The sequence below is a fragment of the Cherax quadricarinatus genome, chromosome 5 (genome assembly GCF_038502225.1).
Source record: "Cherax quadricarinatus isolate ZL_2023a chromosome 5, ASM3850222v1, whole genome shotgun sequence".
NCBI lineage: Eukaryota > Metazoa > Arthropoda > Malacostraca > Decapoda > Parastacidae > Cherax > Cherax quadricarinatus.
Window position 1 is genome coordinate 60,131,720 of NC_091296.1, and position 24,878 is coordinate 60,156,597.

At 48.5% G+C, this 24,878-nt stretch overlaps 1 protein-coding gene across 2 annotated transcripts in view; it reads left to right on the plus strand.

Annotated features, from left to right (window-relative positions):
• The first annotated feature begins 8,398 nt into the window (after nt 1-8,398).
• Nf-YA (nuclear factor Y-box A) overlaps nt 8,399-24,878 on the plus strand; it is a 157,598-nt gene continuing 141,118 nt past the window's right edge. Inside the window, exon 1 of one of the 2 annotated variants that reach the window (XM_070102789.1) lies at nt 8,399-8,516. The gene's annotated coding sequence lies outside the window, so the exon portion shown is untranslated. Of the gene's footprint in view, nt 8,517-14,862; nt 14,929-24,878 lie in introns of those variants that run through there. The other variant, XM_070102791.1, reaches the window with a different exon arrangement.

Below are 24,878 nucleotides of genomic sequence, written 5' to 3' on the forward strand. Positions count from 1 at the left end.
GTCATCAGTAGTGTCACAAGATTTCTGCTTTATCTATTTTACTTCCTTACTGTAGATAAAAGAATACCTGCATTTTTTATTCTGAACACTGTAATCTAAGGATTGGACTCGGTGATGACAAGATGCTTAAATCCAAAGAACCTAAGCAAAAGTATTGGGATCTAAATGAATATCAAGCCTCAAGTTTATTTCAGTTACCAACATAATTTCTGATACCATACCTTTCCCAATGTTCAATTTCTTGGGAGGTTTGGTATCTTGATGGCGGAAATAAAAGTCCCTGGCCTGGCCAAGACTTACAGAGGCAATGGGAGCTTGAGAATCATGATCCCTTTCATCATCTTTATGTTCACCCATCTTATCACTGCCATCCTTGTACCTGTTCACTAACGCCCTGTTGGTTTTCTGAATGATTTATTAAGGCAATGTCTTCTGCTCCTCGCTCTTATGTAGCCTTCAGTGAGCGGTGAGACAAGCACAGCTACACGGCCCGTCAGACACACAGCTACATTCGTGAGATATCAGACAAGCACAGCTACACGGCCCGTCAGACACACAGCTACATTCGTGAGATATCAGACAAGCACAGCTACACGGCCCGTCAGACACACAGCTACATTCGTGAGATATCAGACAAGCACAGCTACACGGCCCGTCAGACACACAGCTACATTCGTGAGATATCAGACAAGCACAGCTACACGGCCCGTCAGACACACAGCTACATTCGTGAGATATCAGACAAGCACAGCTACACGGCCCGTCAGACACACAGCTACATTCGTGAGATATCAGACAAGCACAGCTACACGGCCCGTCAGACACACAGCTACATTCGTGAGATATCAGACAAGCACAGCTACACGGCCCGTCAGACACACAGCTACATTCGTGAGATATCAGACAAGCACAGCTACACGGCCCGTCAGACACATAGCTACATTCGTGAGATATCAGACAAGCACAGCTACACGGACCATCAGACACAGCTTCACTAGTGAGGTATACTTAAAAAAGAAATCTCCGCTTTTAACTTACCAGGTAAATAAAAATACGTCTTCATTTGCATGATTTGAAACGGACGCGAATGATATGCGACGAAATTTGCATAATTAGCAACACCTAGGAGCAACACTCTTGGCATCGCAGACATGAAAAAATTCATAATCAACATATCTGCTGTACCTGACGTCGAGATATGTTTTGCATTGCCCCGAGAGTGTCCACAAACTAACGGGAACACCGGCGTGTTGCGCGCCATCACATGTATTTCCTGACACATCGAGGGGACTGGAATAAAAAAAAAAACCTGGCTGGTGCACCATTCATTTTGAGACTCAGTTGCATAATTTCCAAGGTAATCGCTCCAATGGGGTTTCAGTTTTTTTGTTTTCATTTCACAGCAGCGGATCTAGACGCAGAGTTTGATGATGTGGCTGTAATGGTTCAAAACGATAACAGATGCGTCAGATGAACGAAACAGGGAACACAGGAGTTATTGCTCCACGAGGACGCTGGGAACACCAGAGTTAGTGCTCCACGAGGACGCTGGGAACACCCGAGTTAGTGCTCCACGAGGACGCTGGGAACACCAGTTAGTGCTCCACGAGGACGCTGGGAACACCATAGTTAGTGCTCCACGAGGACGCTGGGAACACCCGAGTTAGTGTTCCACGAGGAAGCTGGGAACACCAGAGTTAGTGCTCCACGAGGAAGCTGGGAACACCAGAGTTAGTGCTCCACGAGGACGCTGGGAACACCATAGTGTTCCACGAGGAAGTTGGGAACACCCGAGTTAGTGTTCCACGAGGAAGTTGGGAACACCCGAGTTAGTGTTCCACGAGGAAGTTGGGAACACCCGAGTTAGTGTTCCACGAGGACGCTGGGAACACCAGAGTTAGTGCTCCACGAGGAAGCTGGGAACACCAGATTAGTGTTCCACGAGGAAGCTGGGAACACCCGAGTTAGTGTTCCACGAGGACGCTGGGAACACCAGAGTTAGTGCTCCACGAGGACGCTGGGAACACCAGAGTTAGTGCTCCACGAGGACGCTGGGAACACGAGAGTTAGTGCTCCACGAGGACGCTGGGAACACCAGAGTTAGTGCTCCACGAGGACGCTGGGAACACCCGAGTTAGTGTTCCACGAGGACGCTGGGAACACCCGAGTTAGTGTTCCACGAGGACGCTGGGAACACCAGTTAGTGCTCCACGAGGACGCTGGGAACACCAGAGTTAGTGTTCCACGAGGACGCTGGGAACGCCAGAGTTAGTGCTCCACGAGGACGATGGGAACACCAGAGTTAGTGCTCCACGAGGACGCTGGGAACACCCGAGTTAGTGTTCCACGAGGACGCTGGGAACACCAGAGTTAGTGCTCCACGAGGACGCTGGGAACACCAGAGTTAGTGCTCCACGAGGACGCTGGGAGCGCCAGAGTTAGTGCTCCACGAGAACGCTGGGAACACCAGAGTTAGTGCCCCACGAGGACGCTGGGAACACCAGTTAGTGCTCCACGAGGACGCTTGGAACACCAAAGTTAGTGCTCCACGAGGACGCAGGGAGCACCAGAGTTAGTGCTCCACGAGGACGCTGGGAACACCAGAGTTAGTGCCCCACGAGGACGCTGGGAACACCAGAGTTAGTGCCCCACGAGGACGCTTGGAACACCAGAGTTAGTGCTCCACGAGGACGCTGGGAACACCAGAGTTAGTGCTCCACGAGGACACTGGGAACACCAGAGTTAGTGCTCCACGAGGACGCTGGGAACACCAGAGTTAGTGCTCCACGAGGACGCTGGGAACACCAGTTAGTGCCCCACGAGGACGCTTGGAACACCAGTTAGTGCTCCACGAGGACGCTGGGAACACCAGAGTTAGTGCTCCACGAGGACGCTGGGAACACCAGAGTAGTGCTCCATGAGGACGCTGGGAACACCAGAGTTAGTGCCCCACGAGGGCGCTGGGAACACCAGAGTTAGTGCTCCACTAGGACGCTGGGAACACCAGAGTTAGTGCCCCACGAGGACGCTGGGAACACCAGAGTTAGTGGACGCTGGAAACACCAGAGTTAGTGCCCCACGAGGACGCTGGGAACACCAGAGTTAGTGGACGCTGGAAACACCAGAGTTAGTGCCCCACGAGGACGCTGGGAACACCAGAGTTAGTGCTCCACTAGGACGCTGGGAACACCAGTTAGTGCTCCACGAGGACGCTGGGAACACCAGAGTTAGTGCTCCACGAGGACGCTGGGAACACCAGAGTTAGTGCCCCACGAGGACGCTGGGAACACCAGAGTTAGTGCTCCACGAGGACTCTGGGAACACCAGAGTTAGTGTTCCACGAGGACTCTGGGAACACCAGAGTTAGTGCTCGACGAGGAAGCTGGTAACACCAGAGTTAGTGTTCCACGAGGACGCAGGGAACACCAGAGTTAGTGCTCCACGAGGACGCTGGGAACACCAGAGTTAGTGCCCCACGAGGACGCAGGGAACATCAGAGTTAGTGTTCCACGAGGACTCAGGGAACACCAGAGTTAGTGCTCCACAAGGACGCTGTGAACACCAGAGTTAGTACCCCACGAGGACGCAGGGAACACCAGAATTAGTGCTCCACGAGGACGCAGGGAACACCAGAGTTAGTGCTCCATGACGCTGGGAACACCAGTTAGTGCTCCACGAAGACGCAGGGAACACGAGAGTTAATGTTCCACGAGGAAGCTGGGAACACCAGACTTAGTGCTCCACGAGGACGCAGGGAACACCAGTGTCAGTTAAACCATGGATTTAATTCACCAAATGGTTGTTCATGGTTTATCTCTCAGGTTCCCGAGTCAAAATCAGCAGTGAGCAGTTTACACCGTGAGGTGTATATTCTTTGTAAATTGCTGAGTGAGAGAGATACACCGTGAAGTGTATGTCTCTTACTGGCCTGTATAGTCTTTGTAAACTGCTGAGTCAGAGACATGCACCTTGAAGCTGCTGCTACAGCAACAGCAGTAGCAGTAGCAGCAGCAGCAGCAGCAGCAGCAGCAGCAGCAGCAGCAGCAGCAGCAGCAGCAGCAGTAACAGCAGCAGCAACAGCAAGCAGCAGTAACAGCAGCAAGCAGCAGTAGCAGCCGTAGAAGCAGCAAGCAGAAGCAAGCAGCAGCAAGCAGCAGCAGCAGCAGCAGCAGCAAACAGCAGCAGCAAGCAGCAGCAGCAGCAAGCAGCAGTTACAGGAATAGCAGCAACAGTCTATAGATTCTACTGAACCTCACTCCTGAATCGGATACACGTGTCGCTAACTACAATAGTATCTTGCATTTTTTAAACTGGAAGGACGTGTCGTCACCCTGAGGGTCGTCAATCATTGTTCCGGGGTGATATTTACCTGTGGTAAGCTGTGGCAGGTTCATTTCCTGCTGAGAAACACGAACACTGATGGTCAGAACCATTCTGTGTGAGGTCCTCGTCATAGGAACCAGCAGACGAGGGGAGACTCAAAGAAACTCTTGAAGCTGCATATGGGATTATATAAAGCGAAAATGGTTTCTCTGCTTAAGCTATTTTGCATTTGGTAAAGTTAGATTAGGCTAGATTAAATTAGGTTAGGTTATGTTACGTTAGGTTAGATTACGTTAGGTTAGGTTAGATTAGGTACAGAACAACAGATTCTTCTGTTATCTGTTTTGTATAATTTCTGTCAGTATATCTCTATCTCTTCTCTATCCGTCAAGAAATGAGTCAGTTCTCCATCGATCCACCGAGAAAGAATTCAGTACTTCGTCGATCCCACTGAGAAAATGCTACAGCAGCAGCACCACCGTCAAATTGTGATTGTTGACCTTCCCCAGTACGGCAGCGGAGCCTCATTAATATGCAAAGCCGCTTCCGACACGCGATTGATCCGCTCGGCAAATATTTGACGGCTGTTATAAAAATGTTAAGTGATGCAACTCTCGGAGCGCTCATCAGGGCCAGGTGAGACCTGGTACCACCTGAAGCTAGACCAGGACCATTGGGCGTGTGGGTTGCAAACACCCAGGAGGAACAAGACCACAAGATCCCCAAGAGGTTAGTGACCATCCTCAGGACTGAACCACTCTGTGTGTGTGTGTGTGTGTTACATTGTTTTCACCCGTCCTGAGGGTCAACACAGTGTTGACACTGGTCATTGTAACACATTCGACGGTCTCAAATGGTGGAGTGATATGACCATTTTTTCATTGAGTTAGGGTCCAAAAAGGACTCTTACCTGGAGTATACCTGGAGAGGGTTTCGGGGGTCAACGCCCCCGCGCCCCGGTCTGAGACCCGGACTAGTGGTGGATCAGGGTCTGATCACCCAGGCTGTTACTGTTGGCCATACGCAGACTGACGTACGAACCACAGCCCGGCTGGTCAGCTACTGGCTTTAGGTGCCTGTTCAGCGCCTTCTTGAAGACAGTCAGGGGTCTTTTGGTAATCCTCCTTATGTATGCTGGGAGGCAGTTGAAGTCTTGGGCCCCTGACACTAACTGTGTTGTCTCTCAGTGTACTCGTGGCGCCCCTGATTTTCATTGGGGGAATGTTGCATCTCCTGCCGAGTCTTTTGCTTTCATAGGGAGTGATTTTCTTGTGCAAGTTTGGTACCAATCCCTCTAGGATTTTCCAAGTGTATGTTATCATGTATCTTTCTCGCCTGCGTTCCAGGGTATACAAACCAAGGGACTTCAACTGTTCCCAGTAATTTAGGTGCTTTATCGTACTTATGTGTGTCGTGAAAGTTCTTAATACACTCTCCAGGTCAGCAATTTCGCCTGCCTTGAAGGGGGGCAATTAGTGTACAACTATTCCAGCCTAGAGAGAACAAGTGATTTGAAGAGAATCGTCATGGGCTTGGCGCCCCTAGTTTTGAAGGTTCTCATTATCCATCCTATCACTTTTCTAGCAGATGAGGTAGATACATTGTTGTGGTCTTTGAAGGCGAGATCCTCTGACATTATCACTCTCAGGTCCTTCACATTACTTTTTCGCTCTATTGTATGGTTAGAATTTGTTGTATACCCAGATGTAGTTTTAATTTCCTCAAGTTTTCCATATCTGAATAGTTGAAATTTCTGTTCATTGAACTTCATATTGATATGAGTGGCCCATTTGAAGATTTGGTTGATGTCCGCTTGGAGTCTTGCGGTGTCTTCGATGGAGGACACTGTCATGGCAATTCGGGTGTCATCCGCAAAGGAAGACGTGTTGCTATGGCTTACATCTCTGTCTGTGTCAGATATGATGGTGAAGAATAGGATGGGAGCTGGTACTGTGCCTTGTGGAACAAAGCTTTTCACTGTAGTTGCCTCATACTTTACTATGTTTACTATTACTCTTTGTGTTCTAGTTGTTAGGAGGTTATAGATCCATTTACTATGATGGTTGACTTGTTCCCAGTGTATGTTTTTGTTACTGAAGTTGAATTTTGCGAAGACACCGTTATAACTGATCACATTTTGCTGGTCAGGAGCCCTGTGCATACATGTCTGTACCTCTGTTATGTTGTGATCTGAGTGAATTGTCTTTGATACAGTTATATTACCTATCAGATCGTCGTTGTTAGTGAAGATGATGTCCAACGTATTTTCTAGTCTTGTTGGCTCTAATATTTGCTGGTTTAAATTGAATTTGGTGCAGAGATTTGATAGCTCGTGTGTGTGTGAATTTTCATCTGCGCTGCCTCCTGGGGTGATCTCTGCTAAAATATTATTTGCTACACTCCTCCGTTTTAGGTGTCTCATGTTGAAATCTCTCAGTAGCAAGATGTTTGGGGCAGGTGTTGGAAGATTTTCCAGACAGTTGTCGATTTTCAAAAGCTGTTCCTGGAATGGCTGGGAAGTTGCATCCTGAAGCTCGTATACAACCACAATGACAAGGTTTTGGTTTTCAGTCTTTACTGCCAAAACTTCAACTACATCATTTGAGGTGTTTAGTAGTTTTGAGCAAATGAGCGACTCTGTGACGTACAAGACAACCCCCCCCCCCTTCCCCCTTGTTGCCTGTTTAGTCTGTCGCATCTGAATAGGCTATAACCTGGGATCCATACTTCATTGTCAAAATGATTATTTTTGTGGGTCTCTGTGAAAGCTGCAAACATTGCATTTGACTCTGTGAGCAGTCCCTTGATGTAAGGATTTTTGTTGTTTGTTGATGGCTTCAGATCCTGTATGTTTGCAAAGTTAAATGTCGTTATATTGATGGAATTTAGGGGGGATTTTATTTGCGGGCATTAATATCTTCGCGAGTCATTTAACAGAGTGGGAGCCACTGTCACACGTGACTGCCAATGGCCTGAGTCTTTTGACATAGTCACTGAAAGTCACACTATAAGTGAAGTACCACACTCACCTTGTTACACGTGACTCACTGTGAGTGAGGCGCCACAATCACCGAGTTACACTGACCTATAATATCTCCTCACATGACACAGGACAAACGCTAAACCAATTTTCAGTTCAACCTTTGTCCTCCGTATCAGATTTTCTGCTGAAATTGATTTACTGCCTGCAGTGCTTGTGTTGAGGGGTGGGTGCAGGGGTGCTTGCTGCCAGGGAAGGGAGTGACGCTTGTTAGAGAGAGAGGGAGGGGAGGTGAGAAGGCTTTCCGAGGGGGAAAGAGAGGAAGCTTGTAAGAGAGTAAGATCGAAATTATGTCTTGCTTCTGCCGTTTAGTAAAGTGTTTGCGAGGTGAAAGACAAACAACGCGAGAATATAATAAGAAAAAGTGGGAAAACAGTGAACAGTGTACAGAAAACAACAAAGTCCAAAGAAAAGAGGCAGACTGAAAGAAAAAACGAAAGAAAAAAATGAATAAGCTTCAAGATAAAAAGAAATGTCTCAAAAAGAAAGTCATGAATGATGACACATGTTTTCTCAGAATATACTGTGTCATGGAGACCAAAATGTATAATTTATAGAAGCGTTATCTTGCGTAATACTAACGTTTAAAAAAAATCCTTATTCGTTAGGTGAAGAATAAAGAAATAAAACGAAAACGACTAAAAGCTAAAATATTGGGTATCCTCGTGGGCAGGTTTAGCTGTGTTGTAGTCAAGGAAAGCTGAGTGATAGCTTCAGCTCAGTCGTTGCTGCTAGTGGTGGTGGTGGTGGTGCTGCTGGTTGGTGCTGCTGCTGCTGGTACTGCTGCTGCTGGTTGGTGCTGCTGCTGCTGGTACTGCTGCTGCTGGTTGGTGCTGCTGCTGTTGGTACTGCTGCTGCTGGTTGGTGCTGCTGCTGCTGGTACTGCTGCTGCTGGTTGGTGCTGCTGCTGTTGGTACTGCTGCTGCTGGTTGGTGCTGCTGCTGCTGGTACTGCTGCTGCTGGTTGGTGCTGCTGCTGTTGGTACTGCTGCTGCTGGTTGGTACTGCTGCTGCTGGTTGGTGCTGCTGCTGCTGGTACTGCTGCTGCTGGTTGGTGCTGCTGCTGCTGGTACTGCTGCTGCTGGTTGGTGCTGCTGCTGCTGGAAGTCAATGCAGAGGGAATATTTTCGAGAGCTCTGAGAAGGTTGTTATTGGTAAGCGATTGTTTGTCTGTGTCAGTCATGTGTGTGTGTGTGTACTCACCTAGTTGTGGTTGCAAGAGTCGAGTCACAGCTACTGGTCCCGCCTCTTCACTGGCCGCTACTAGGTCACTCTTCCTGCTCCATGAACTTCATCATACCTCTTCTTAAAGCTGTGTATGGATCCTTCCTCCGCTGCATCACTTCCCAAACTATTCCACTTCCTGACAACTCTATGACTGAAGAAATACTTCCTAACATCCCTGTGATTCATCTGAGTCTTCAACTTCCAATTGCGATCCCTTGTTGCTGTGTCCCATCTCTGGAACATCCTGTCTCTGTCCACCTTGTCAATTCCTCTCAGTATTTTATATGTCGTTATCATATCCCCGCCTATCTCTCCTGTCCTCCAGTGTCGTCAGGTCGATTTCCCTTAACCTCCCCTCGTAGGACATCCCCCTTAGCTCCGGGACTAGTCTTGTTGCAAACCTTTGTACTTTCTCTAATTTCCTTACGTGCTTGGCTAGGTGTGGGTTCCAAACTGGTACTGCATACTCCAATATGGGCCTGACAAACACGGTGTATAGGGTCCTGAACGATTCCTTACTGAGATGTCGGAATGCTATTCTTAGGTTTGCTAGGCGCCCATATGCTGCAGCAGTTATTTGGTTGATGTGCGCCTCAGGAGATGTACCCGGTATTTTACTCACCCCAAGATCTTTTTCCTTAAGTGAGGTTGGCAGTCTTTGGCCACCTAGACTATACTCTGTCTGCGGTCTTCTTTGTCATTCCCCGATCCTCATGACTTTGCAATTGGCAGGGTTAAATTCAAGGAGCCAGTTGTTGGACCAGGTTTGTAGCCTGTCTAGGTTTCTTTGTAGTCTTGTCTGATCCTCATCCGATTTAATTCTCCTCATTAACTTCACATCATCTGCAAACAGGGATACTTCTGAGTCTATCCCTTCCGTCATGTCATTCACATATACCAAAAACAGCACAGGTCCTAGGACTGACCCCTGTGGAACCCCGTTCGTCACAGGCGCCCAATCTGACACCTCGTCACATACCATGACTCGTTGTTGCCTCCCTGTCAGGTATTCTCTGATCCATTGCAGTGCCTTACATGAATGATCCTCTAGCTTCTGCATTAATCTCTTGCGAGGAACTGTGTCAAAGGTCTTCTTGCAGTCCAAGAAAATGCAATTTATCCACCTCTCTCTCTCGTGTCTTACTTCTGTCACCTTGTCATAAAACTCCAGTAGGTTTGTGACACAGAATTTTCCTTCCCTGAAAACATGCTGATTGTCATAAGCTTTTTTTCTTTCTAGGTGCTCCACCACTCTCCTCCTGATAATCTTCTCCATGAATTTGCATACTATACACGTCAGTGACACAGGTCTGTAGTTTAATGCCTCGTGTCTGTCTCCTTTCTTAAAACCTGGGACTACATTTGCTATCTTCCATATCTCAGGTAGTTGACCAGTTTCAGTGTATGTGTTGAAAACTTTTGTTAGTGACACACACAGCATCTCTACTCCCTCTCTAAGGACCCACGGAGAGATGTCCGGTCCCACCGCCTTTGAGGTATCAAGTTCACATTGCAGCTTCTTCACCTCCTCGGTTGTGTGTATTTCACCCAGCACTTGTTGGTGTACCTCCCTATTCTGACTTCCTGGAGTCCTTCCTTTCTGCACTGCAAATACCTCTGTAAATCTCATGTTGAGCTCCTCACATACTTCTTGGCCTTTTCTTGTGAACTCCCCACCTTCCTTCCTCAGCCTGATTACCTGGTCCTTGACTGTTTTCCTCGTGATGTGGCTATACAACAGTTTCGGGTTAGACTTGACTTTCGATGCTATGTCATTTTCGTGTTGTCGCTGAGCCTCCCTTCTTATCTGTGCATATTCGTTTCTGGCTTTTTGGCTAATCTCTTGATTTTCCTGGGTCCTTTGTCATCTGTACTTTTTCGATTCTCTAGTGCACTTAGTTTTTGCCTCCCTACACTTTTGGGTGAACCAAGGACTCGTTCTGGTCTTCCCATTATTTCTATTGCCCTTAGGAACAAACCTCTCCTCTGCCTTCTTGCATTTTGTTGTCACGTGTGTGTGTGTGTGTGTGTGTGTGTGTGCTGTCGTGTACACAACAAGGCTGTCTACAGAAACACAAGTGCACGAAGCTACATACATAGCCATAAGCTACATACATACTTATGTGTACACGTACTTACACACACACAGGGCTAGGACTGTGACTGTTCCTACAAGCACAAACAGGTTAATACACACACACAGGGCTAGGACTGTGACTGTTCCTACAAGCACAAACAGGTTAATACACACACACAGGGCTAGGACTGTGACTGTCCCTACAAGCACAAACAGGTTAATACACACACACAGTGCTAGGACTGTGACTGTCCCTACAAGCACAAACAGTTTAGTACACACACACAGTGCTAGGACTGTGACTGTTCCTACAAGCACAAACAGTTTAGTACACACACACACAGTGCTAGGAGTGTGACTGTTCCTACAAGCACAAACAGTTTAGTACACACACACAGTGCTAGGAGTGTGACTGTTCCTACAAGCACAAACAGTTTAGTACACACACACAGTGCTAGGACTGTGACTGTTCCTACAAGCACAAACAGTTTAGTACACACACACAGTGCTAGGAGTGTGACTGTTCCTACAAGCACAAACAGTTTAGTACACACACACAGTGCTAGGAGTGTGACTGTTCCTACAAGCACAAACAGTTTAGTACACACACACAGTGCTAGGACTGTGACTGTTCCTACAAGCACAAACAGTTTAGTACACACACACAGTGCTAGGACTGTGACTGTTCCTACAAGCACAAACAGTTTAGTACACACACACAGTGCTAGGAGTGTGACTGTCCCTACAAACACAAACAGTTTAGTACACACACACAGTGCTAGGACTGTGCCCCTACAAGCACAAACAGTTTAGTACACACACACAGTGCTAGGACTGTGCCCCTACAAGCACAAACAGTTTAGTAGACACACACTAGCATGTGTATACCAGCTTCCAAAAGGTAACTTTTACATTTTCATAGCCACTTATTTCAAGTTTGTTTGAACATTTCCTGACTGACGTTAACACTGACGTTAACACTGACGTTAACACTGACGTTAACACTGACGTTAACACTGACGTTAACACTGACGTTAACACTGACGTTAACACTGACGTTAACACTGACGTTAACACTGACGTTAACACTGAAAGACTAACGAGAACAATTTATATATGTTTGCCCATCCTGTGATATACCTATGACAGGTCTATTGACTGCATGTTCAACCAGGCTGTAGCTGCTAACAGCCAGCTGGTCCCACATAGCCATCATAGCCTGCTTGATCATGAGGTAATAACTCAGTTTTTCCCTGATCATCCATTTCTCATTTCTGCTCAAAATTTCCAATCTCAATTAGGACAGTTTTTTCCCCACGTTTAAATTATTGTTTATATTATAGTCATATGGAGTGCTAAACCCGTGTAGGTCATTTAGCACGAGGGGTAGTGGAGGCTCGACCCTCCCTCCGCTAACAGAGAAACAGAGTCCATGCAATTTAACACTGTCTTCACTGTTATTATTATTATTATTATTATTATTATTATTATTATTATTATTATTATTATTATTATTATTATTATTTGAAGGTTTAAAACCCGTGTAGGATATTCAGCGTTTCTAGTGGTGGAGGTTCGATCCTCTGTCCGGTCATCTGGCAGACATACTACTTAACAAGAATGAAGAAACACTGCAGGAGACCTACTGGCCCGTGATGCTAAAGGAGGTTCAACTCACACCCACCCATGTACCCGTTCAACCTATATTTAAAGCTACCTTGGGAGTTTGTTCCACTCACCTACAACTATATTGCCAGGCCACTGCGTCCACATATCCGTTGTAAATCAAAATTTGTCCAGCTTGAATGCGGTGCTGCGAGTGCAGCTCCTCTTGGGGCCTCTCTCTCAGGGGTTACATTAAAAGTTCACATTCACTCTTGAAATATATATAACACAACCCCGTGCAACGAGCACAGTGTGCAACGGAATCTGCAACAAGTCTGCAACACAGACATACACTCAATTTCATGAGTGCTGTGTCGGACAGTGAGGCAAAAATAATTTACGAACCAAGTTGAATATTTCACTGATGAAACCTAGTAATATACACGAGTGGAAATTTCGTAAGTTGCATTTTTTTCAATAGTGTTTTGTAACTGGAATCCTGCTCTGAGTGGTTTATAATATCATAATCCATAGACATCATCAGATGACATCGGATAATAACACCTCTGACTTCGTCGTAAGTCATGTTAATGTCACGTCGGCTTTGTGGATGTAACATGTGTTATGAGAGAGAAAAATCTCATCACACAACCATAGACGCTGAATACATTTCACGCGCATTTTCTTACATGTATACGAAATGCATTCGATATTAGAGGTAAAATTAACGTCAAGTAAAATGCTGCACATCACAATATTCTTGGAACAATGGTAATACAATCATCTTAACTAATAAGACACATTTGCAGCACTAATAAATCTGAGGGAGTCTTCTCAGTACAGACAACCAGCTGTTACACAGTGTCTTATTCGTCAACTTTGCTAACGTATCTTGTTAATTTCTCTTATTTAACTTAGTCAAATATTGAACCTCTTTTTTTAAAGCAGCAAAAATATTGAAATACCTCCCGGTATACAGAGTGACTGGAAGGGCTGGAATACGGTTAATTACCATGCTAATTACCGAGCACGCCAGCTGACCGCACCACAAATTAATTGCCTCTAATGACATCAAGGTCACAGGATTATTTATATATATATATATATATATATATATATATATATATATATATATATATATATATATATATATATATATATATATATAGTAGAGTTATTATTGAAAGAATTAGGAGTAAGACAGAGAGTATATGGATAGCAGATGAACAAGGAGGCTTTTGGAAGAGTAGGGGGTGTGTAGACCAAGTGTTTACAGTGAAACATGTAGGTGAACAGTATTTATATAAGAGTGAAGAGGGTTTTGTGGCATTTATGGATTTGGAAAAAGCGTATGACAGGGTGGATAGAGGGGCAATGTGGCAGATGTTGCATGTATATGAAATACACTTGCAACATATGCCACATCTGTTGTGAAGAGTTCTTATGATGATAGTGAGGCTCAGGTTAGAGTATGTAGGAGAGAGGGAGATTATTTCCCAGTAAAAGTAGGCCTTAGACAAGAATGTGTGATGTCACCATGGTCGTTCAGTATATTTATACATGGGGTTGTAAGAGAAGTGAATGCTCGGGTGTTGGCAAGAGGTGTGGGGTTAAAAGATAAAGAATCTAACACAAAGTGGGAGTTGTCACAGTTGCTCTTTGCTGATGACACTGTGTTTTTGGGAGATTCTGAAGAGAAGTTGCAAAGGTTGGTAGATGAGTTTGGTAGGGTGTGTAAAATGAGAAAATTAAAAGTGAATATAGGAAAGAGTAAGGCGATGAGGATAACAAAAAAATTAGGTAACGAAAGATTGGATATCAGATTGGAGGGAGAGAGTATGGACGAGGTGAATGTATTCAGATATTTAGGAGTGGACGTGTCAGCAGATGGGTCTATGAAAGATGAGGTGAATCATAAAAATGATGAAGGGAAAAAGGTGATTAGTGCACTTAGGAGTCTGTGGAGACAAAGAATTTTGCCCATAGAAGCAAAGAGGGGAATGTATGAGAGTATAGTTATACCAACACTCATATGGGTTCGAAGCATGGGTGGTGGATGTTGTAACAAGCGCGATGCGCTACTCTTAAGGATCGTATGGTCCAGTGGATTAATGCGTCATGTGTTTTCGCCCACCATGAGGCAGGCCAGAGCAGCATGGGTTCGAGTCCTTGGCTAGTGCAGTGTTGTTATTGATCAATACCACTCGTTCGTGGTCACAATAATATATATGGTGTATGATGTATGTCTCTCGGTGTATATACAGCTTAATGTGTCTCTCGGTGCGTATACAGCGTGATGTGTATGTCTCTCCATATATATACACCTAGAGCTTGTTTTAATCCGTATTATATGGAATAAAGTATTCTTGCATGTAAGTGAGCAGGTGAGACAGCGTAAATGACCCTCAAGTTGTAAGCTGAAGGCCTCGGTCAGAAGATGACCAAAAGCTCCATATGTGTGTCATTATATGGCTAAGACCCCCACCAGGACACACTTGTCCTGTTTCCTGGCAAACATTATACCTACCTATGATAGGTTGTAAACCCCCCATTGACCTGTTAACTGTCATTTACAGCGATGAGTCTAACAGCAGCTGTGCGCTGAGGTACGATGGCTCTCCACGCGCTGCTAGATCACCACCAGCGTCAACTACCAGGTAGACAGTCAATTCATGTCTATTTTCACTACACTGCCGAAGAGCAGAGATGTATTTAACTCGACACTCCCACTGATGCAGGGAATGAAGGGATAATACAGTTTTGTAATGCAGAGTGCGTCATGCCATCTAATATTCCTAGTGGAACAAGAAAAATGTCAGCAGTATATAATGTTAGGTGAGAGCAGCAGCACCGTCGGGTGTATATCAGTGCCTCATGACCTGGCACTCACGGTGACACAACCATACCCATCTATTTGGAGATTCTGTTCCTCTCAGTGTTGACTGCCTCTCTTAGGGCCTCAGCAACGACTTCTCAGTGCTGACTCCTTCTCTCAGGGCCTCAGCAACGACCTTTCAGTGTTGACTGCCCCTCTCTCAGGGCCTCACAACGACCTCTCAGTGCTGACTGCCTCTTTCTCTCAGGTCCTCAGCCACGACCTCTGTGCTGACTGCCTCTCTCTCAGGGCCTCAGCAACGACCTCTGTGCTGACTGCCTCTCTCTCAGGTCCTCAGCCACGACCTCTGTGCTGACTGCCTCTCTCTCAGGGCCTCAGCAACGACCTCTGTGCTGACTGCCTCTCTCTCAGGTCCTCAGCCACGACCTCTGTGCTGACTGCCCCTCTCTCAGGGCCTCGGCAACGACGTCTGTGCTGACTGCCTCTCTCTCTCAGGTCCTCAGCCACGACCTCTGTGCTGACTGCCCCTCTCTCAGGGCCTCAGCAACGACCTCTGTGCTGACTGCCTCTCTCTCTCAGGTCCTCAGCCACGACCTCTGTGCTGACTGCCCCTCTCTCAGGGCCTCGGACACGACCTCTCAGTGCTGACTGCCTCCCTCTCAAGGCCTCAGCAACGACCTCTCATTGTTTACTGCCTCTCTCAGGAGCAGCCTGGAAGAGGTAGTAAGTACTACCACCGCAAGTGGTGATAGCAGACACCGCCACCACTGGTGGTGCTAGCAAGCACCACCAGTGGTGGTGCTTCATTTTCTACAAATATTGACCTTGGCATCACGACAAATAAATATACTGCCATGAATGTTTTTACAAAATAAACAGAAATACTGTCGTAAATTAACACTTTTGTATTTCAAATATATATATTTAATTTCAGCATAAATATTTGCTACTTGATCAAAATTATTTTTTATATTTTACTTTTAACATTAGTTATGTCAATTTTTTTTTATTTTTTGCTGTAGTTCTTTTCCATAAAAAGTAAATAGGCAATAAATTGTAATTATATCGGAGCATCATATAAATTATAACTTCAATGGCTCGTTTTCTCGTGGTTAATGTTTATGGTGAGTGAGACGAGCAGTTGATGCTGCTCTGTTGGTGGTCGTCCCTTGTGTCTGTTGGTGGTCGTCCCTTGTGTCTGTTGGTGGTCGTCCCTTGTGTCTGTTGGTGGTCGTCCCTTGTGTCTGTTGGTGGTTGTCCCTTGTGTCTGTTGGTGGTCGTCCCTTGTGTCTGTTGGTGGTCGTCCCTTGTGTCTGTTGATGGTCGTCCCTTGTGTCTGTTGGTGGTCGTCCCTTGTGTCTGTTGGTGGTCGTCCCTTGTGTCTGTTGATGGTCGTCCCTTGTGTCTGTTGGTGGTCGTCCCTTGTGTCTGTTGGTGGTCGTCCCTTGTGTCTGTTGATGGTCGTCCCTTGTGTCTGTTGGTGGTCGTCCCTTGTGTCTGTTGGTGGTCGTCCCTTGTGTCTGTTGGTGGTCGTCCCTTGTGTCTGTTGGTGGTTGTCCCTTGTGTCTGTTGGTGGTCGTCCCTTGTGTCTGTTGGTGGTCGTCCCTTGTGTCTGTTGGTGGTTGTCCCTTGTGTCTGTTGGTGGTTGTCCCTTGTGTTGTGTCTGTTGATGGTCGTCCCTTGTGTCTGTTGATGGTCGTCCTTTGTGTCTGTTGGTGGTTGTCCCTTGTGTCTGTTGGTGGTCGTCCCTTGTGTCTGTTGATGGTTGTCCCTTGTGTCTGTTGGTGGTCGTCCCTTGTGTCTGTTGGTGGTCGTCCCTTGTGTCTGTTGGTGGTCGTCCCTTGTGTCTGTTGGTGGTCGTCCCTTGTGTCTGTTGGTGGTTGTCCCTTGTGTCTGTTGATGGTCGTCCCTTGTGTCTGTTGATGGTCGTCCCTTGTGTCTGTTGGTGGTCGTCCCTTGTGTCTGTTGGTGGTCGTCCCTTGTGTCTGTTGATGGTTGTCCCTTGTGTCTGTTGGTGGTCGTCCCTTGTGTCTGTTGGTGGTCGTCCCTTGTGTCTGTTGGTGGTCGTCCCTTGTGTCTGTTGGTGGTCGTCCCTTGTGTCTGTTGGTGGTTGTCCCTTGTGTCTGTTGATGGTCGTCCCTTGTGTCTGTTGATGGTCGTCCCTTGTGTCTGTTGGTGGTCGTCCCTTGTGTCTGTTGGTGGTCGTCCCTTGTGTCTGTTGATGGTTGTCCCTTGTGTCTGTTGGTGGTCGTCCCTTGTGTCTGTTGGTGGTCGTCCCTTGTGTCTGTTGGTGGTCGTCCCTTGTGTCTGTTGGTGGTTGTCCCTTGTGTCTGTTGGTGGTTGTCCCTTGTGTCTGTTGGTGGTCGTCCCTTGTGTCTGTTGGTGGTCGTCCCTTGTGTCTGTTGGTGGTCGTCCCTTGTGTCTGTTGGTGGTCGTCCCTTGTGTCTGTTGGTGGTCGTCCCTTGTGTCTGTTGGTGGTTGTCCCTTGTGTCTGTTGGTGGTTGTCCCTTGTGTCTGTTGGTGGTCGTCCCTTGTGTCTGTTGGTGGTCGTCCCTTGTGTCTGTTGGTGGTCGTCCCTTGTGTCTGTTGGTGGTCGTCCCTTGTGTCTGTTGGTGGTCGTCCCTTGTGTCTGTTGGTGGTCGTCCCTTGTGTCTGTTGGTGGTCGTCCCTTGTGTCTGTTGGTGGTCGTCCCTTGTGTCTGTTGGTGGTTGTCCCTTGTGTCTGTTGGTGGTTGTCCCTTGTGTCTGTTGGTGGTCGTCCCTTGTGTCTGTTGGTGGTCGTCCCTTGTGTCTGTTGGTGGTCGTCCCTTGTGTCTGTTGGTGGTCGTCCCTTGTGTCTGTTGGTGGTCGTCCCTTGTGTCTGTTGGTGGTTGTCCCTTGTGTCTGTTGGTGGTTGTCCCTTGTGTCTGTTGGTGGTCGTCCCTTGTGTCTGTTGATGGTCGTCCCTTGTGTCTGTTGATGGTCGTCCCTTGTGTCTGTTGGTGGTCGTCCCTTGTGTCTGTTGGTGGTCGTCCCTTGTGTCTGTTGATGGTTGTCCCTTGTGTCTGTTGGTGGTCGTCCCTTGTGTCTGTTGGTGGTCGTCCCTTGTGTCTGTTGGTGGTCGTCCCTTGTGTCTGTTGGTGGTTGTCCCTTGTGTCTGTTGGTGGTTGTCCCTTGTGTCTGTTGGTGGTCGTCCCTTGTGTCTGTTGGTGGTCGTCCCTTGTGTCTGTTGGTGGTCGTCCCTTGTGTCTGTTGGTGGTCGTCCCTTGTGTCTGTTGGTGGTCGTCCCTTGTGTCTGTTGGTGGTTGTCCCTTGTGTCTGTTGGTGGTTGTCCCTTGTGTCTATTGGTGGTCGTCCCTTGTGTCTGTTGGTGGTCGTCCCTTGTGTCTGTTGGTGGTCGTCCCTTGTGTCTGTTGGTGGTCGTCCCTTGTGTCTGTTGGTGGTCGTCCCTTGTGTCTGTTGGTGGTCGTCCCTTGTGTCTGTTGGTGGTCGTCCCTTGTGTCTGTTGGTGGTTGTCCCTTGTGTCTGTTGGTGGTTGTCCCTTGTGTCTGTTGGTGGTCGTCCCTTGTGTCTGTTGGTGGTCGTCCCTTGTGTCTGTTGGTGGTCGTCCCTTGTGTCTGTTGGTGGTCGTCCCTTGTGTCTGTTGGTGGTCGTCCCTTGTGTCTGTTGGTGGTTGTCCCTTGTGTCTGTTGGTGGTTGTCCCTTGTGTCTGTTGGTGGTCGTCCCTTGTGTCTGTTGGTGGTCGTCCCTTGTGTCTGTTGGTGGTCGTCCCTTGTGTCTGTTGGTGGTCGTCCCTTGTGTCTGTTGGTGGTCGTCCCTTGTGTCTGTTGGTGGTCGTCCCTTGTGTCTGTTGGTGGTCGTCCCTTGTGTCTGTTGGTGGTCGTCCCTTGTGTCTGTTGGTGGTCGTCCCTTGTGTCTGTTGGTGGTCGTCCCTTGTGTATGTTGGTGGTCGTCCCTTGTGTCTGTTGGTGGTCGTCCCTTGTGTCTGTTGGTGGTCGTCCCTTGTGTCTGTTGGTGGTCGTCCCTTGTGTCTGTTGGTGGTCGTCCCTTGTGTCTGTTGGTGGTCGTCCCTTGTGTCTGTTGGTGGTTGTCCCTTGTGTCTGTTGGTGGTCGTCCCTTGTGTCTGTTGGTGGTCGTCCCTTGTGTCTGTTGGTGGTCGTCCCTTGTGTCTGTTGGTGGTCGTCCCTTGTGTCTGTTGGTGGTCGTCCCTTGTGTCTGTTGGTGGTCGTCCCTTGTGTCTGTTGGTGGTCGTCCCTTGTGTCTGTTGATGGTTGTCCCTTGTGTCTGTTGGTGGTTGTCCCTTGTGTCTGTTGGTGGTTGTCCCTTGTGTCTGTTGATGGTCGTCCCTTGTGTCTGTTGGTGGTTGTCCCTTGTGTCTGTTGATGGTTGTCCCTTGTGTCTGTTGGTGGTCGTCCCTTGTGTCTGTTGGTGGTTGTCTCTTGTGTCTGTTGGTGGTCGTCCCTTGTGTCTGTTGGTGGTTGTCTCTTGTGTCTGTTGGTGGTCGTCCCTTGTGTCTGTTGGTGGTCGTCCCTTGTGTCTGTTGATGGTTGTCCCTTGTGTCTGTTGGTGGTCGTCGATTGTGTCTGTTGGTGGTCGTCCTTTGTGTCTGTTGATGGTTGTCCCTTGTGTCTGTTGATGGTCGTCCCTTGTGTATGTTGGTGGTCGTCCCTTGTGTCTGTTGATGGTTGTCCCTTGTGTCTGTTGATGGTCGTCCCTTGTGTCTGTTGGTGGTCGTCCCTTGTGTCTGTTGGTGGTCGTCCCTTGTGTCTGTTGATGGTTGTCCCTTGTGTCTGTTGATGGTCGTCCCTTGTGTCTGTTGGTGGTCGTCCCTTGTGTCTGTTGGTGGTCGTCCCTTGTGTCTGTTGATGGTTGTCCCTTGTGTCTGTTGATGGTTGTCCCTTGTGTCTGTTGGTGGTCGTCCCTTGTGTCTGTTGATGGTTGTCCCTTGTGTCTGTTGATGGTCGTCCCTTGTGTCTGTTGGTGGTCGTCCCTTGTGTCTGTTGGTGGTCGTCCCTTGTGTCTGTTGATGGTCGTCCCTTGTGTCTGTTGGTGGTCGTCCCTTGTGTCTGTTGGTGGTCGTCCCTTGTGTCTGTTGGTGGTCGTCCCTTGTGTCTGTTGGTGGTCGTCCCTTGTGTCTTGGTGGTCGTCCCCTGTGTCTGTTGATGGTCGTCCCTTGTGTCTCTTGGTGGTCGTCGCTTGTCTGTTGATGGTCGTCCCTTGTGTCTGTTGATGGTTGTCCCTTGTGTCTGTTGGTGGTCGTCCCTTGTGTCTGTTGATGGTCGTCCCTTGTGTCTGTTGGTGGTCGTCCCTTGTGTCTGTTTGTGGTCGTCCCTTGTGTCTGTTGGTGGTCGTCCCTTGTGTCTGTTGGTGGTCGTCCCTTGTGTCTGTTGGTGGTCGTCCCTTGTGTCTTGGTGGTCGTCCCCTGTGTCTGTTGATGGTCGTCCCTTGTGTCTCTTGGTGGTCGTCGCTTGTCTGTTGATGGTCGTCCCTTGTGTCTGTTGATGGTTGTCCCTTGTGTCTGTTGGTGGTCGTCCCTTGTGTCTGTTGATGGTCGTCCCTTGTGTCTGTTGGTGGTCGTCCCTTGTGTCTGTTGGTGGTCGTCCCTTGTGTCTGTTGGTGGTCGTCCCTTGTGTTGTGTCTGTTGGTGGTCGTCCCTTGTGTCTGTTGATGGTTGTCCCTTGTGTCTGTTGGTGGTCGTCCCTTGTGTCTGTTGGTGGTCGTCCCTTGTGTCTGTTGGTGGTCGTCCCTTGTGTTGTGTCTGTTGGTGGTCGTCGCTTGTGTCTGTTGGTGGTCGTCCCTTGTGTCTGTTGATGGTCGTCGCTTGTGTCTGTTGATGGTCGTCCCTTGTGCCTGTTGGTGGTTGTCCCTTGTGTCTGTTGATGGTCGTCCCTTGTGTCTGTTGGTGGTCGTACCTTGTGTCTGTTGATGGTCGTCGCTTGTGTCTGTTGATGGTCGTCCCTTGTGTCTATTGGTGGTCGTCCCTTGTGTCTGTTGGTGGTCGTCCCTTGTGTCTGTTGGTGGTCGTCCCTTGTGTCTGTTGATGGTCGTCCCTTGTGTCTGTTGGTGGTCGTCCCTTGTGTCTGTTGGTGGTCGTCCCTTGTGTCTGTTGATGGTCGTCGCTTGTGTCTGTTGGTGGTCGTCATTTGTGTCTGTTGGTGGTCGTCCCTTGTGTCTGTTGGTGATCGTCCCTTGTGTTGTGTCTGTTGGTGGTCGTCCCTTGCGTCTGTTGATGGCCGTCCCTTGTGTCTGTTGGTGGTCGTCCCTTGTGTCTGTTGATGGTCGTTCCTTGTGTTTGTTAGTGGTCGTTCCTTGTGTCTGTTGATGGTCGTCCCTTGTGTCTGTTGGTGGTCGTCCCTTGTGTTGTGTCTGTTGGTGGTCGTCGCTTGTGTCTGTTGGTGGTCGTCCCTTGTGTCTGTTGGTGGTCGTCTCTTGTGTCTGTTGATGGTCGTCCCTTGTGTCTGTTGGTGGTCGTCCCTTGTCTTGTGTCTGTTGGTGGTCGTCGCTTGTGTCTTGGTGGTCGTCCCTTGTGTCTGTTGGTGGTCGTCCCTTGTGTCTGTTGATGGTCGTCCCTTGTGTCTGTTGGTGGTCGTCCCTTGTGTCTGTTGGTGGTCGTCTCTTGTGTCTGTTGGTGGTCGTCCCTTGTGTCTGTTGGTGGTCGTCTCTTGTGTCTGTTGGTGGTCGTCCCTTGTGTCTGTTGGTGGTCGTCCCTTGTGTCTGTTGATGGTCGTCCTTTGTGTCTGTTGATGGTCGTCCCTTGTGTTGTGTCTGTTGGTGGTCGTCCCTTGTGTCTGTTGGCGGTCGTCTCTTGTGTCTGTTGGTGGTCGTCCCTTGTGTCTGTTGGTGGTCGTCTCTTGTGTCTGTTGGTGGTCGTCCCTTGTGTCTGTTGATGGTCGTCCTTTGTGTCTGTTGATGGTCGTCCCTTGTGTTGTGTCTGTTGGTGGTCGTCGCTTGTGTCTGTTGGTGGTCGTCCCTTGTGTCTGTTGGTGTTCGTCTCTTGTGTCTGTTGGTGGTCGTCCCTTGTGTCTGTTGATGGTCGTCCTTTGTGTCTGTTGATGGTCGTCCCTTGTGTTGTGTCTGTTGGTGGTCGTCCCTTGTGTCTGTTGGCGGTCGTACCTTGTGTCTGTTGGTGGTCGTCCCTTGTGTCTGTTGGTGGTCGTCCCTTGTGTTGCGTCTGTTGGTGGTCGTCGCTTGTGTCTGTTGGTGGTCGTCCCTTGTGTTGCGTCTGTTGGTGGTCGTCGCTTGTGTCTGTTGGTGATCGTCCCTTGTGTTGTGTCTGTTGGTGGTCGTCCCTTGTGTCTGTTGGCGGTCGTACCTTGTGTCTGTTGGTGGTCGTCCCTTGTGTCTGTTGGTGGTCGTCCCTTGTGTTGCGTCTGTTGGTGGTCGTCGCTTGTGTCTGTTGGTGATCGTCCCTTGTGTTGTGTCTGTTGGTGGTCGTCGCTTGTGTCTGTTGGTGGTCGTCCCTTGTGTCTGTTGGTGGTCGTCTCTTGTGTCTGTTGATGGTCGTCCCTTGTGTCTGTTGGTGGTCGTCCCTTGTCTTGTGTCTGTTGGTGGTCGTCGCTTGTGTCTGTTGGTGGTCGTCCCTTGTGTCTGTTGGTGGTCGTCCCTTGTGTCTGTTGGTGGTCGTCCCTTGTGTCTGGTGGTGGTCGTCCCTTGAGTCTGTTGGTGGTCGTCCCTTGTGTCTGTTGGTGGTCGTCGCTTGTGTTGCGTCTGTTGGTGGTCGTCCCTTGTGTCTGTTGGTGGTCGTCCCTTGTGTCTGTTGGTGGTCGTCCCTTGTGTCTGTTGGTGGTCATCCCTTGTGTTGCGTCTGTTGGTGGTCGTCCCTTGTGTCTGTTAGTGGTCATCCCTTGTGTTGTGTCTGTTGGTGGTCGTCCCTTGTGTCTGTTGGTGGTCGTCCCTTGTGTTGTTTCTGTTGGTGGTCGTGGCTTGTGTTGTGTCTGTTGGTGGTCGTCGCTTGTGCTGTCTGTTGGTGGTCGTGGCTTGTGTTGTCTGTTGGTGGTCGTCGCTTGTGTTGTGTCTGTTGGTGGTCGTGGCTTGTGTTGTCTGTTGGTGGTCTTCCCTTGTGTTGTGTCTGTTGGTGGTCGTCGCTTGTGTTGTTTCTGTTGGTGGTCTTCCCTTGTGTTGGGTCTGTTGGTGGTCGTCGCTTGTGTTGTTTCAGTTGGTGGTCGTCCCTTGTGTTGCTTCTGTTGGTGGCCGTCGCTTGTGTTGCTTCTGTTGGTGGTCTTCTCTTGTGTTGGGTCTGTTGGTCGTCGTCCCTTGTGTTGTTTCTGTTGGTGGTCGTCCCTTGTGTTGCTTCTGTTGGTGGTCTTCCCTTGTGTTGTGTCTGTTGGTGGTCGTCCCTTGTGTTGTTTCTGTTGGTGGTCTTCCCTTGTGTTGGGTCTGTTGGTGGTCGTCGCTTGTGTTGTTTCAGTTGGTGGTCGTCCCTTGTGTTGCTTCTGTTGGTGGTCGTCGCTTTTGTTGTGTCTGTTGGTTGTCGTCCCTTGTGTCTGTTGGTGGTAGTCCCTTGTGTTGTTTCTGTTGGTGGCCGTCCCTTGTGTTGTGTCTGTTGGTGGTCGTCTTTTGTGTTGTCTATTGTTGGTGGTCGTCATTTGTGTTGTATCTGTTGGTGGTCGTCCCTTGTGTTGTGTCTGTTGGTGGTCGTCCCTTGTGTTGTTGGTCGGTTGTGTTGTTTCTGTTGTGGTCCCTTGTTCTGTGTGTGTTGCTGTTGATCACTTGTGCAGCGCCTGTTGCTTTTGTCTCGCGCAGCACCCGTTGCTGTTGCTGTTTTCTAGTGCAGTGCCCGTTGCTGTTGTCTTGTGCGGTATCTGCTATTCTTGCTGTTTCTGTGGCAGTTTGAATATGCTGTTTCTGTTGCTGTTGTTGAACGGTTCCTGTTCAGCAATATACGATACTCTTGTAATTGATATTCATCACTTCAATATAATACTGTTAATCTACAGAGCTGTCAAGCGACCAGCCGCCATCTATCCGGCTGAGCTCCACGATAGACATATATACGTGTAAACGTGAGTATTAATGATCACAACAGTATCGTTAATTCTCACAACAATCCCGTTATTTCTCAACAACATCGTTAATTCTCAAAAAAACAGTTCCGTTAACTCTCACAACAGTCCCGTTCATTTTCGTATTAGTCCCGTTAGTTTTGGTATCGATGCTACCGTTGCTGAACCTCGCATGATTTCTCTCTCTCTCTCTCTCTCTCTCTCTCTCTCTCTCTCTCTCTCTCTCTCTCTCTCTCTCTCTCTCATCTACAAGATGTCTCCCCTCTCATAAAAGACTTTACTCCCACTTAACCAGGATCTACTATATACCCTCACTTTTTTCTGCTATCCTCCTGCGATATCCACTTTTCCCTGCTATCCTCCTGCGATATCCACTTTTCCCTGCTATCCTCCTGCGATATCCACTTTTCCCTGCTATCCTCCTGCGATATCCACTTTTCCCTGCTATCCTCCTGCGATATCCACTTTTCCCTGCTATCCTCCTGCGATATCCACTTTCCCTGCTATCCTCCTGCGATATCCACTTTCCCCTGCTATCCTCCTGCGATATCCACTTTTCCCTGCTATCCTCCTGCGATATCCACTTTTCCCTGCTATCCTCCTGCGATATCCACTTTCCCCTGCTATCCTCCTGCGATATCCACTTTCCCCTGCTATCCTCCTGCGATATCCACTTTCCCCTGCTATCCTCCTGCGATATCCACTTTCCCCTGCTATCCTCCTGCGATATCCACTTTCCCCTGCTATCCTCCTGCGATATCCACTTTCCCTGCTATCCTCCTCCGATATCC